The sequence below is a fragment of the Takifugu flavidus genome, chromosome 12 (genome assembly GCF_003711565.1).
Source record: "Takifugu flavidus isolate HTHZ2018 chromosome 12, ASM371156v2, whole genome shotgun sequence".
NCBI lineage: Eukaryota > Metazoa > Chordata > Actinopteri > Tetraodontiformes > Tetraodontidae > Takifugu > Takifugu flavidus.
In genome coordinates this window covers 13,983,748-13,996,684 of record NC_079531.1, presented here as the reverse complement: position 1 = coordinate 13,996,684, position 12,937 = coordinate 13,983,748, and the positions used below count along the sequence as shown (strand labels likewise).

The 12,937-nt window shown below is 52.6% G+C and overlaps 1 long non-coding RNA gene across 1 annotated transcript; it reads left to right on the top strand.

Moving 5' to 3' along the window:
• Positions 1-4,994: 4,994 nt before the first annotated feature.
• Positions 4,995-6,745, top strand: LOC130534918 (uncharacterized). Its single transcript, XR_008952993.1, has 3 exons — positions 4,995-5,257; positions 5,848-6,016; positions 6,585-6,745. It is a non-coding gene; the product is annotated as an uncharacterized LOC130534918 (long non-coding RNA).
• Positions 6,746-12,937: the final 6,192 nt, after the last annotated feature.

The window sequence follows — 12,937 nt, the reverse complement described above, 5'->3', positions numbered from 1 at the left end:
ATCTCCAGCCTCTAACGAGCTGAGATGGCCACGCCGCCCAGGGCCGCGCCTCCACCCGCGCCTCCACCCGCGCCTCCACCCGCGCCTCCAGCCGCGGCGCTCCTCCTCATTCAGACTGACAAGCAGCAGCAGCAACAAAGGAGAACCTCCGGAGAACGGGCCGACAATGGAGCGGCTGCGTGGAGGACGGGCGGGCGAGGCGGGATGAGGCGGGATGAGGCGGGATGAGGCGGGATGAGGCGGGATGAGGGAAGCAGCGGAGGAGCCTGACAGGCAGGGCCAGCACGTCTGGAGGCAGCACAAGGAGCAGGAGAAGGATTTAATTTGACAAACCTGAGACAGGTTCTGAACCAGCGTTGAGGCTCAGCAGCGGCAGGAAGTGGAGAATCTGCTGCTTCACCATCAAAGCCTTCGTGCATTAGTGAGTTCTGCTGGTGTTACAGGAGCGTTTGGAAACGTCAGTTACACTTTAAGAGACGATAACACGTCCTGAATGGATGATGTGATGGGAACGTGGCCTCAGAGGCTCCAGATCCCTGGTGCTGAGCATTTCCCCGGTAATAAGGTCATTTATGACGCTCCAGGAGACGCTGACGCCTCCATCGGATCAGACACACAAGCCACGCCTCCTCACCTGTCTGCTGTCCTCCTCACCTGTCTGCTGTCCTCACACCTGTCTGCTGTCCTCACCTGTCTGCTGTCCTCACCTGTCTGCTGTCCTCACACCTGTCTGCTGTCCTCCATCAGGAGCAGGAGCAGGAGCAGGAGCAGGGGCAGCAGCAGGAGCAGGGGCAGCAGCAGGAGCAGGAGCAGGAGCAGGAGCAGCAGCAGCAGCAGGAGCAGGAGCAGGAGCAGGAGCAGGAGCAGGAGCAGGAGCAGGGGCAGCAGCAGGAGCAGCAGCAGGAGCAGGAGCAGGAGCAGGAGCAGGGGCAGCAGCAGGAGCAGGAGCAGGAGCAGGAGCGGAGCAGGAGCAGCAGCAGGAGCAGGAGCAGCAGCAGGAGCAGGAGCAGGAGCAGGAGCAGGAGCAGAGCAGCAGCAGGAGCAGGAGCAGGAGCAGAGCAGGAGCAGCAGCAGAGCAGGAGCAAGGGAGCAGGAGCAGGAGCAGGAGCAGGAGCAGGAGCAGGAGCAGGGGGGGGCTTACCTGCTCACTCCTCCGCGCCCTGCTGCTGCTGCCCTCAGCTGGGTCCCACCACCTTCTCCCACCGCCCTGGTGGACCTGCTGCTAATGGAGAGTCCAAAATAAAGCAGCAAAGGTTTCATTCAGAGTGGTAATCTGCCGCCTCCGTCTCCGCTCCAGAGGAGCAGACGGGAGTGGAGGAGCAGCACCTCCCTCTATCTGGGACCGGCGGATGAGCTCCTGATGGTGACAGAGGTCATTTCATGTGCTTTTAACGAAGCGTCCGCCTCCTTCGTCAGGGACGCCGGAGACACAAACGGGAAAAGCGGCTTCTGCAGAGCAGCTTTGAAATCCAAATGGTGACAGACTGGAATAAAAATCACTTGAACTGTCACAGCAGAAGAAAAATCCCATTTTCAGCAGCAACAAATAAACAAAGGGAAGCGAGAGCCGCCTCCTGTTTATGCGAGCCCGGGTTTGATCCCTCCGACGTGATTAATGTCCCCACTTAATTCTTAAATAGAAATTCACTGGGAGAAAAATGTGACAAAAGGAAGCAAATTCATGGTGGAAACACCTGAGTGGAATTAATGAAGCGCTCCCTGGCCGAGAGGATGTGGAGCCGGGAGGAGGTGGCGCCACTGACGACCCCGAATGGAGATCAAACCACTTCCATTCTGGAAGAAAGGTGCCAAACGCCGTCCCCGTTAGCTGAATCCTTGTGTCCCTGACGAGCATTTATCAATTAAACGAGCCGACCAGCGTGGTCAGAGAGGATGGTGCTGATCCGTGTTTAGGTCCTTTATTCTCCCCTCGCTGGTCCAGGATCAACCAGGATGACACCAAAACGATCCGGCCTGCGGCTTCGTGACCACGAGGACGGCGCTAGCAAATTAGCTTCCTGAGGTCTGCCTGCCTGGTGCATGGAGGACCTGGACCGTTGGTCACCTGTGGGACACAACCTCAACGCAGACGTTTCCCATCCCGCCGCTGCCCGACGGACGGGGGGAGGCTGCAGGCCCAGAGAGGGAGTCAGATCGCTCGGAAGAGAGGGAATGAAGAAGAAGCCAGGAGATGGAGCGGCTAATTAATTTCCCAGTAGCGCGGCTGAGTGGCTGGGGGCCATGTAAACATGCCCCCCCCCTCCGTGGCGTGGCTTTAGAGGGATCAGCTGTCTATTTAGCTGCAGATTAGCGGCGTGCGGAGTTATCTCTCACCCTGAGAGCAGAGCAGAGGAAGAGCGGGACAAAGGCAGATAAGGCGAAGGTTGAAACGGAGAAAACGATAGTTGGGTTTGTCACGGAAGAGGGCGGAATACAGGGGCGGAGGAACGGGAAGAGAAGAGGGGAGCGATATCCATCACGTTTGGGACAGATTACCCAATGTTCTGGATGTTCATGTCAGGAGTGTTTGCAGATTTTATCACACCAGCTTGTGTTCAGCTGCTGTTTGTCCTGTTCAGGCTCCCGTAGAATCCGTCCGACTGAGGCTCCGAAGGGTCGGGAGAGAAAATGAGAAAAGGGGCGGATTCATCACTTCCTTGACCTGGAAAAGCAGCGATGGGTCCAATTATGTCGGTATCTGTCTGATATTCCTGTATAAAATATTTCTTTAAACCTTATTTTCAGTTTGGCTGCTTAATCCGCTCTTCTGTTGCCCATCCCCTCAGGGGCTCTCCTTCTTCTCCTTCTCCTTCTTCTCCTCCTTCTTCTCCTTCTCCTTCTTCTTCACGGCCTCGGCTCGTTCCAGCCTGAAGACGGCGCCTCATGTGAGGGAGCAGCCTGTTGTCCTTGTTAGCGGAGCCACAGGAGGTGGTTTAGTCCAGGAACCCTTCAGCGTGATGAGATCCACCCTCTCTGTGACTGAGGCTCAGGCTGAATCTTCATGCAGGATTAAAGAATTCTGAGGAATTAAAAGCAGCCTAAACAGGAAATGAGGCTCTGATCAGATGACGACTTCCTTCCCGCCGCTTCCCGGCCTGATCACAGTGGCGCTGCCACGTCCCAATATCAGGCCTTGAAGGCCCCAGAGCGCCTGGAAACCCAGCCGGCGAGGTGCCCCCCTCCCTCTCTGGAGGTTTACATGGAGGATCAGCCAGATTTGGGGATCTGGAGTCCTCTGAGCAAAGGCAGCGTTCTGCAGGGCCGTGGCTGCTTTTTCTTTTCGGCGTGCTGCACAGACTCTTAATCTCTTAATCCAACACTTGCGGATTGTTCTCTTTGGTGCAGAACGGGAATCATTTGGATCAAGTCTGAAATATTCATTTAGGAATCCGCCCACACGGAGAGGAGCACAAACGTCTCCGGCGTTCCCAGCAGATCGGATGCGCTGCATAAATCAACTACTAAGAACCTCTTTGGCTCAGTGGCGTTCCCGATCACCTGGGAACATCCCTGATCATCTCTAGGATCACAACATATCCACACGGATGGAGCCCCCCCCCTCCTGGAGGGGCTGGCTCCTCTCCAGAAACGCCCGATCCAGCATCTCTTTAGGTTCCCGAGGTTCTCCACCTGGAGAGATCGTCGGTGAGACGCTGGGTGGAAAGAGTCCACGTTATTATCCCAGCAGCATAAACACAGCAGGATATATTGACCGTAACACCTCCGGGAACCATAAATCAGGCAGAATCTCCCCAGCAACAGCTCGAATAATTGCAAATAAACAGGAACAAATCACACGGCCAGTTAATAGTCTCATCCAGCGCAGCCTCATAAATCATCCTCACGCAACAAAAGGCTCATAAAGACAAAAACAAAGCTGAGGATTGAAGTTTAGCGGCTAGGAACGCACTAACGCAGCGTCCTCGCTACCAACCCTCGTCTGGACTGGAAATGGAATAAATAATCCACTCACAGGCCGACAAAAGTTGCCCTGAAATTGAATAGTTGCATAAATATCCAGAGATTATGGAGGACTGACAGCTTCTCCTCCCCCCTAGCCCCCCCCCTGCTGATTGGTCTTCCTCCTTCCTCGAGGACCCTTCCTGGGGGGAGCAGCCCCCAGAGCCCCCCCCCCCTTGGCTCTTATTTCTAATAAAGTCCAATCAAAGAGGATGCTGATGCTGTGATATTCAAATGGAGCTCATTAAAGGGCACGTCCCATCACTCTGCTTCTAAGCTTTGCTAATGATTCCCTCTCTCTCGCTCTTCCTCCCTCTTCTTTTCCCTCTTCTCCTACTTTTCCTACTTTCCTTATTCCAGAACACACTCAGCGCTGATGGCAGCACCTCCCGTCCACCTCCTGGCTGCCAGTCTGCAGGGTTTAAACCATCTCCAATGATCTTAAATCAGGGGTTTGTTTGCTTTCACAAAGGCTCGTTTCATCTGAGTCAAGTTTCCTTTTGTTCTTCCCACATTGGGTCAAAGCTCCAACCTTCAGAACATGGGTCCAAGCTGCTGACGTCCATTGGTTTCATCTTCTCCCCAAGCCTGATGGCTCCTTGTGTTGTTCTCGCTGCTCCGTGAACATCTGGAGTGAGGGAGCGAAGCACTGGCAGCTGTTTTGGATGCTTCAGCGGACCTCCTCACTCGTCTGTTATCAGGGGACTGATCCCACTCCTACAAACAGCAGAAATGTTGTGGTGATACTTTGCTGAGGGTTAACACGCAGATGACATTTAAAAGATTAATGTAACTCTGGAGGTCAGGGCCCTGGAGGAGGTTTGTCGGTGCAGAAAGAGCGAATTACATTTAAATCAAAGGGGCAACTGTAGCGTGGATGATGCCCATTTCATAGACACGGACTCTGAGGGAGCAGAACCTGCCGCGTTGTGGTTGGCAGCTTCTCCCTCCGACCTCAGCTGTGCGCTGACCTGATTTGTAAAGCTAATAAATTGAAATTTCAGAGCCCTGCTAGCGCCGCGGCGAAACACGGCTGATTTATCATCATATTTACGGGCTGTGAAAGCAAAATTCTGAACAGAACTCAGCCAGCGCAGATGTTGGGAAGAAAATCTTTCCTGTCTCACAGATGCCAGCAGACATCTGGACTCGGAGCGCGAGGTCCATCAGCTTTGGCAGCCATGTTTATTCTGACTCAGCAGGGTGCCAGTTGGACTCACGTTCATCCCGGCTGTTCCTCCCAGTATGGGACTGCTCTTCCTAAGGTGGACTCTAATCCCAGACACGGCACATTCAGGTGAGAAAGAAACTGTTGCCATGTGGTGCCTCAAGGGGGCGACAGTGAGCCACTCTGACCTTCAGCTTCAGGAAGAGAAGAAGAGTCACGTTCATACTTTTCCTGTGTCCTCACCCACCCCTGTCCCCTATATAGTGCACTCAACAGTGTGTATGCCAGTGTCGGAATGGTAAATGACTCAGTATCCCATAATTCATTGTAAACAGTAGTGGACAAGTGACCGAGCAATAAATCGTGGTTGCACACGAGAAGCGAGACATGACAAAATAGTACAATAAGCTAGTGTGTGTTTCCTAGATTTATTTGTTTTACAGATTTATTTTGAGGACACAAAAGGTGACAAAAGTTGAAACACACACACACACACACACACACAAAACAGCGCACGTGTCGACTTCACCCCTGAACAAAAATAAATGTGTGACCTCTGGCACGTTCGACGGTGACGTCAGGTTCTACTGATCTGGACCTGTTCTCTAACACACACGCACACGCACACGCACGCACACACACACACACCACACACACACACACGTCCCGTGTGTGCTGTTTGAAGTGAAAACACTCTGAATATTCTCTCCTTGCCACAGGCTGCAGACACACACCGCTTGTGACAAACAGCTGCGATCGTCTCCACAAATCTCTGCAGACAGCTCCTCTCCTCGTCCCCGCCGCTTCCCTCCGGAGGGCTCGTGCCTTGCTCAAGGACGCTCCGTCAACAGGAAGGAGGAGCCAAGCCGCACTGCAGCAAATTTAAAGGTGAAGCTTGAAACGGTCTGGTCCTGGAACACCTGAGCTGATGCAGCACACCTGCAGAGGAAGCCCCGCCCCCCAGTCAGCTCCAGATAATCACCTAACCAGGGTCAGGTTCTGCTACGGTAATATTAACCCGGTTTAGTTGACCACTGATCCAAGAGTCGTCTCTCAAGGAAGTCCTGCAGACCTCACCATCACTGTTGGCACTTCCCAAGATTTCTGCCCCATTTTCAGAACAAAGCACATAAATCATGGATGGATGTGCACCTGGAGCCCCCCCAAAGGCTCCACACACACACACACACACACACACACACCACACACACACACACACACACACACACACACACACACACCCTCCAAAGTGTCAATTATTCAGTGTGTCATCAGGGAACAATTTTGTGGCATTTCCACCTCAGCCGCTCTGACCCCAGCGAGCACCATGGGAAGGTGGACGGATGCCGCCTTAAAGGTTATTTATTTATTTATTTGAAGGTTATTTCTTTTTAAATGCATAAATGCATAAATTTCTTTGCAGGTCATAAAGGCAACAAATTGCTGCTTTTTTCAGGCAAAAGGAGAACCTGCGGCGAAGCTGCTGAAAGGGTGATCAGGTGACTGAGAACACCACTGGATCCTCACCTGGAAGCCTGGGAGATCTCCGACCAGCTGGACGGATGAGCCGCGTCTTTGGGACCGTCCCTGTCCACGAGGGCCTAAACGGACCTGAACAACGTGTGACCAACATGGCCGTGCTCTTCCTCCGCTCTCCTCCGTCTGTATTCATGTGTTCGGAGCGGCTCCGGTACCAGGAGAGCTGCTGTCTGATCTCCTCTGTGACGCCCCGGCTCCACCGGCTCCCGTCTTTGCTGCCTGCTCCTGCTAACGGGGATCCTGCACCTCCACGGGAGGCGTCCACATCAGTGCTGGACAACATGTTGGATCTATTATTCAAACGTCTCTACAAAGGCTGAATGAGTAACGAGCGTGCAGGTGATGGACGGGCCAAGAGTCCATCAGCACCTGGAGACCTCCTGCCGGGTTTGGCTTCAATCAGGACGGCTGACGTTTGGCTGAAGCACCTGTTCAGAGCTGGTTTTTGTAGCGTTCCTCTTTGGAATGGAGCTTCTGTGGTCGAGGAGCCGAACCTTCAATCTGAAGCGTCCCAAACGTGACTTCTGCCAACGGACTAATCTCATCCGATGCTCCGCTGATGGTCGCAGCAACTTTGACCTTCAGGGTTGCGTCGCTGCGGTCGAGGACGAGCTCTCGACTGTTGCTCCTGTTGGTGGCTGATGTCTGAGGTGGGCAGGTGGTCCGTTAGCCTGGCAGACGGGTGGCTAATCTCCCACCAGATGCTATGGTTAAACAGGACCTGGGCCAGAAGTGAACAGTTGGCCGAGCCTGATCGGCGTTCCAGCTCCGGTTGATGAGGAGATAAATGAGCCGGGTGCTGGAGCTGGTGGAAACGGGGCTTTGTTACGGACACACGTCCATCCCACGTGACGGCAGCGGCCCGAAGAGCTGGGGAAGAGCCAAGCAGCCACGTCACCGCATCTTGTGCCAGTTGTCTGTCCGCATTAGTCCGCCATCAGCAGGTTGTGATTGCTAACTCGATTTAGCATTAGCATCTGTGAGTGACAGCTGCTGTGATAAAATCAAGCTAGCGCCAGCCACAAATCCGATGCTGCATAATTAAAATGAAAAGATCACTTTTCACGAATCACATGTGGAATAACGGACGAGTCTGTGAGGACCGGTTGTTCTCCGTGAACGTCCGTCCTCACACAGCTCACGATGGAGGTCACAATTCAACGAGGGGGTCAGGAGGACTCTGGTTCCTCCTGGGTGGTTCACCTGGACCCAGTGGTCCCAGCAGACAAACCGCCGAAGTCTTTCATGTGCCTCCTTCACTTCCTGGTGCAGAATGTTGCAGGAACCCCCCCCCCCCCCCCAGGCATCACGTGGGGCTCCTCTATTCTCGACCGTTTCCCACCTGCTGAAAAGCACCGCAGTCCAACACTCTGTCAAACCGAGCAAAAATCAATCTCAGAAGCACTTAGTTTCCATCACGTTCACCTCGTTTAACCCAGGACGCTGCGATAAATGAAGAGGGGTTTCAAACGAGCGGCCGCCTTACAGGAGGAAATGGAGACAAATCAATGTTCATCTGTCGACTGCTGACTTCAGGAACATGACACCGTCCTCCAGAATCCCCAGAAGTTACCAGAATAAGCCAGAACCCAGAGGTGAAGCAGGAAACCCCTAAACTTGGAACCATCTGAGCAGATTGGGCCCTCTCAGGCGTATTAGCGGCTCTGCTAACCAGGCTCCTTATTACTGCCAACGCTTCTCCAACTGCTCTGGAGTGTGTGCAGGCCTGGAGGTGCCGACGGAGCCAAGCTGCTGTCTGATGTTTCCAGGAGCTTCTGCTCTCCTCCCACACGCTGCTGAAGTATGTTGACAACCTCCAGGTCAAAGTCTTCTTCTGATGTGGGTTCAGCTCCAGACCTGCAGCGTCGTCCTCCCCTGGTTGGCTGAGCGTCACCAGAAACACGTTTACTCTAGGGAGCTAGCGCTGCTGCTAATGACGCTAACTGCCACGTTACCACTCGGATCTTGCCAACCCGAACATTCCTGCTGCTTCCTGGTTTTCTGCTTCTGCCCTCTGAAGTTCTGCTTCCTGTTCAGATGGAAACGACCTTCAAACCAAAGCGAGGACCTCATTTAGCTCACCGTCATCATCCCTTCCCATGAACACTCATTAAATGTAGCGTTAATGGCATCAAATTGGATTAAAAAAACAGGTTTTATTGTCCAAAAAGAAGAAAGAGTTTTGCTGAGTTGGTGTTTGATCTGGTTTTGTTCCACCCGAGGGAACAGAGAAGAGCAGATCTGTGACTGTGAGGTTCTTCAGAATGTTTTTTATGTTTCGACAGTCTCTTCGCTTAAGAGCTGCTGCTGAGCGGATTTTTCTCCCGGCAAAGACAAACGCTGTGTTCCCTGATTAAAGCGCCCGTGCAGCGCTCCCTCCCAGCCTTTATTTGCACCTCAACATGATTTGCATTCATTTTCTAAAGAAGAAGCTGTGAAATGAGTCATCTTTCTCCAAAAAAGAGCACATTCCTCTTCTCTGCTTATTCCGAACAGCTGAGGTGACCTGAGTGAGGAGAACACTTCCGTGAGCTTCACACCACACTCATTTGTCCTGATTTAGGCTTCTGTTTTACGCAAATGGAGGTGCAACCACGGCAACGGGGTCACATGACTGCCCTGTTTATGAGCTGCCTCAGAATCCAACCGATGTTTCCGCTCCAGACGTCTGAAGACCTGCGGTCGGAGCCGCTCCAGCCCAGCAGAGAGGAGTCTCCCCGGAGCCGCTCGCTGCTGAGGTGCTCCACAATTAAGTGGGAGACTGTAACCATCAGGTCCACAAACACGGCGCGTGTGCACGCGCAGCTCCAAATGAAAGCCACTAATCTGCTGAGCCTCTGGGCCTGGTTCCATGACGCGCTGGTCACCCCCGACTTTTAATCCACCACTATTTCATTACACCCGTTTTCAGGCATTCTAATAACCATAAACATTTACTGCATCAGTGGCTCCAGTGTGTGTGTGTGTGTGTGTGTGTGTGTGTGTGTGTGTGTGTGTGTGTGTGTGTGTTGGTCATTGCCACTGGAACATTCTCTGCATTTTAATTCTCCTTTCTCTGAAAAGTCATTACAGAAACCATCACTCCAGCAATTAGCCGGGAGTGTGTAATTTAATTGAAATGCCTGTTTGTGCGTGTGTGCGCATGTGTGCGCATGTGTGTGTGTGTGTGTGTGTGTGAACTGATATTTACAGTCTGTTCACATCGCACCAACGTGTATTCTTCTTCTTTTCACAAGCATCTTCCTGGACTTATTTTGACGGCACGAACATGCAGAAAGTAACGCTGACGACCACCGGCACACACACGTGTGTGTGTGTGTGTTGTGTGTGTGTGTGTGTGTGTGTGTGTGTGGGGCTCATCAGCAGATGTCTCCTCTCTGATTAGACGCTAAATTACCATGAGAGCTTGAATATTAATATCCGGCTCTCATTTACTCAGTGAGACTATTAATTCTGAGGTCTGTCTGCGTTCAGGCTGTGAATGCGTCGCTGCTGCCTGATCACCTGTGGAAATCAGGTAGGAAACTAAAGTCACCTGAGCAGAGAAGAGGTTCCACCCCCTAACTTCTACCTGGTGTTCCACCTGTGCACTCGTTACCTGCCCTAACACACCCCACCTGTGTTGCTTTGTTCCCTTTTCAGAGGTCTGTGTGTCTGTCTGAAGCGCGTGGCCATAGTGACCATATTTGGGCAAAGGGGCGGGGCTGGAGGAGGGGCATAGAGTGGCTGTAACTGTCGATTCATGCGTGATCAAAGTGAGCAGGAGTGGATCACAGCAAAGGCGTTTTGGAGCCAGCCAGCGTCTGTTGGTGGGTGGACCGTCCATCTCCATGGTTCTGGACGGTCCGACCTAAAGTCCGACCACGAGCTCACTCAGGGGAACCTCTGCACACCTGGGCTCACCTCCGTGATCTGACCTGCATGGTTCCAACCATGAGCACCACATTACTCAGGCGTCCTGGTGTCGCGTCTGTGGGACCAACACTGGTGGTGCATCTCTCAGTGCTTCAGACGCTGGCGCTCTTCTTCTCTTTCATCCTCCTTTCATCCTCCTTTCATCCTCCTTTCATCCTCCTTTCATTGCCTTGTCCAGCAGCAGCATCCTAATGAAGCCACGCCGGACGCGCTGGCTCCTCATCCCCGACTCATCTGGACGCATTGCAGCTCCGCAGGAGGCTCTGAAGGAACTTCTGGAGAAGAAAGGAAACACCAGCAGTCCCAGAGGCCTCTTTGATGTGGCGCCACCATAACAACAGGACAGTAATGATCTTCCGTCTCATTAAGTGAAGAGGCGACCAGACTCAGAGGCTGCTTCACCTCACTTAACAAGCCACAACTGCTCCAGGAGGTCATGTGACTCCTGCCATCAGAATAGGTCCTCAAATCGAACATTCCTCCAGCGTTGCAGCCTGATTTAGAGCAGATGAAGGAGTTTCTGTGTGAATAACTGGGATAATGGCTTTGACTCCTCCCCCTGGATCTACTTAGGAGTGACTCCTCCCTCTTAGAGCTAATTAGGAGTAACTCCTCCTTCTTATATCTAATTAGGAGTGGCTCCTCCCTCTTGGATCTAATTAGGAGTGGCTCCTCCCTTTTGGATCTAATTAGGAGTGGCTCCTCCCTCTTGGATCTAATTAGGAGTGACTCCTCCCTCTTAGAGCTAATTAGGAGTGGCTCCTCCCTCTTGGATCTAAAGACTGGACGGCAGCGAGATGATGGTCAACCTTGTTGTTTGATACTTTGCAAGGTTACAAGATCGTCTGAGCACCAATTTAGCTAATTAACGAAGGTGGATGCAAATTGTGACTGATCTGGGAAGACTGCAACGGACGAATTTGTCAAATTTATTTCCCCAGTGATTAGATTAGTAGCTGTAGGAGCATTTTCTGAAGAATTTCTCTCAGGGTTTTTTATTTTTAAATCATTTTATGTTGTGTCCATGTGCGTCTTCTCCTCCCAAGAGTGGAGGACGTGGAGGACGTGGAGGACGTGGAGGACACCGCTGGTGCCGCTGGAGGGTCGTCAACTAATGACAAAAGTTGGTAATAAGGCAAATCTGTGGCTGAATCTGTTCTCCGAGTGCCTCCACGACCCTTCTACAGCGCCAAGCAACGCGCTCGTGTCTCCGCCCTCATGGATCCTCCAGGAAGAACGAGGAGAATAATGATTCAGTCCCATTCTGAATTATGCAGCTCGATGGGGTGATGAAGGCGGCGCCGCTCAGTCCTCCTGGAGGATTCTGGGAATGAAACATGCAGCAGCTGGTCCTCGCCCAACACGTTTGTCTTTTCCTAAAGCTCTCGTCTTTGAGACGTCCGCACGAAGTGTCGAGTGTTTGTGTCCGTCACGGAAAAACCACGGAGTCGTTCGACACTTCATTAACGGCCTCGTTACTGGCGGAGCCTGAGGTTAATGAGGCCGTTTCACAGCTGCCATAAAGGTGCGGCTGCGCTGCTGCGGCCCATAAACCGGCCGTCCCGCCGCCGCCGTCCCGGCGCCGCCCCGCCGTCCCACCGCCCCGCCCCTCTCTTCCACCTTCACGCCACGGCGTCAACACAGCGAACGCTGGTGGTCGTGTCGAGGGTGGAGACACATCAGGTGCAGTCATCCGACGCTTTAGACCCCATAAGAGCTGGAACACGTCACATTTTAAAGAGTTGACTCATTTAATTGTGCTCAGAGGGACGAGGAGACGACTGGAATTATTCTGTCTGCTTCAGTCCTGAAAGTGTGTCCGATTTTCCATATCAAGATGTTCAGGCTGAAACCTGCCGTGTACAGATAGGATTCATCTCTTCCCGTTAGCATTAGCCTGACAGGCGCTCAGCCATTGAAATACCCATATTTACTGAACTGTTGATGTAAACACAGATGAATAATTCAGGTATTGTGTCCAGTCCGGGCTGAGACGTCCTCGTCCTTCGTTTAAATTCATGAGCGCTGCCCAATCGTCATGTTTAGCTCCTGCAGATTGAAACCTGCAGATTCCCGAGTCAGGTGGAACCTGCTGAACTAAAGCTGCTTCCATCGGAGAACCTGCATGAATCTGACTGAATGCATTATTCAGAGCAGAGCCGCCACCTCAGGGTGCATCCTGGGACGGTAGCGCTGCTAATCAGGCAGCCAGGACACACACACACACACACACACACACACACACACACACACACACACACCTGAAACAAGCAGATGACAAGGTTCATGGACGACTTGCTTCAGGCACTTAGAACCTCGTCTGAGTCCTTAATGCTTGATGTGACCACAAAAGGG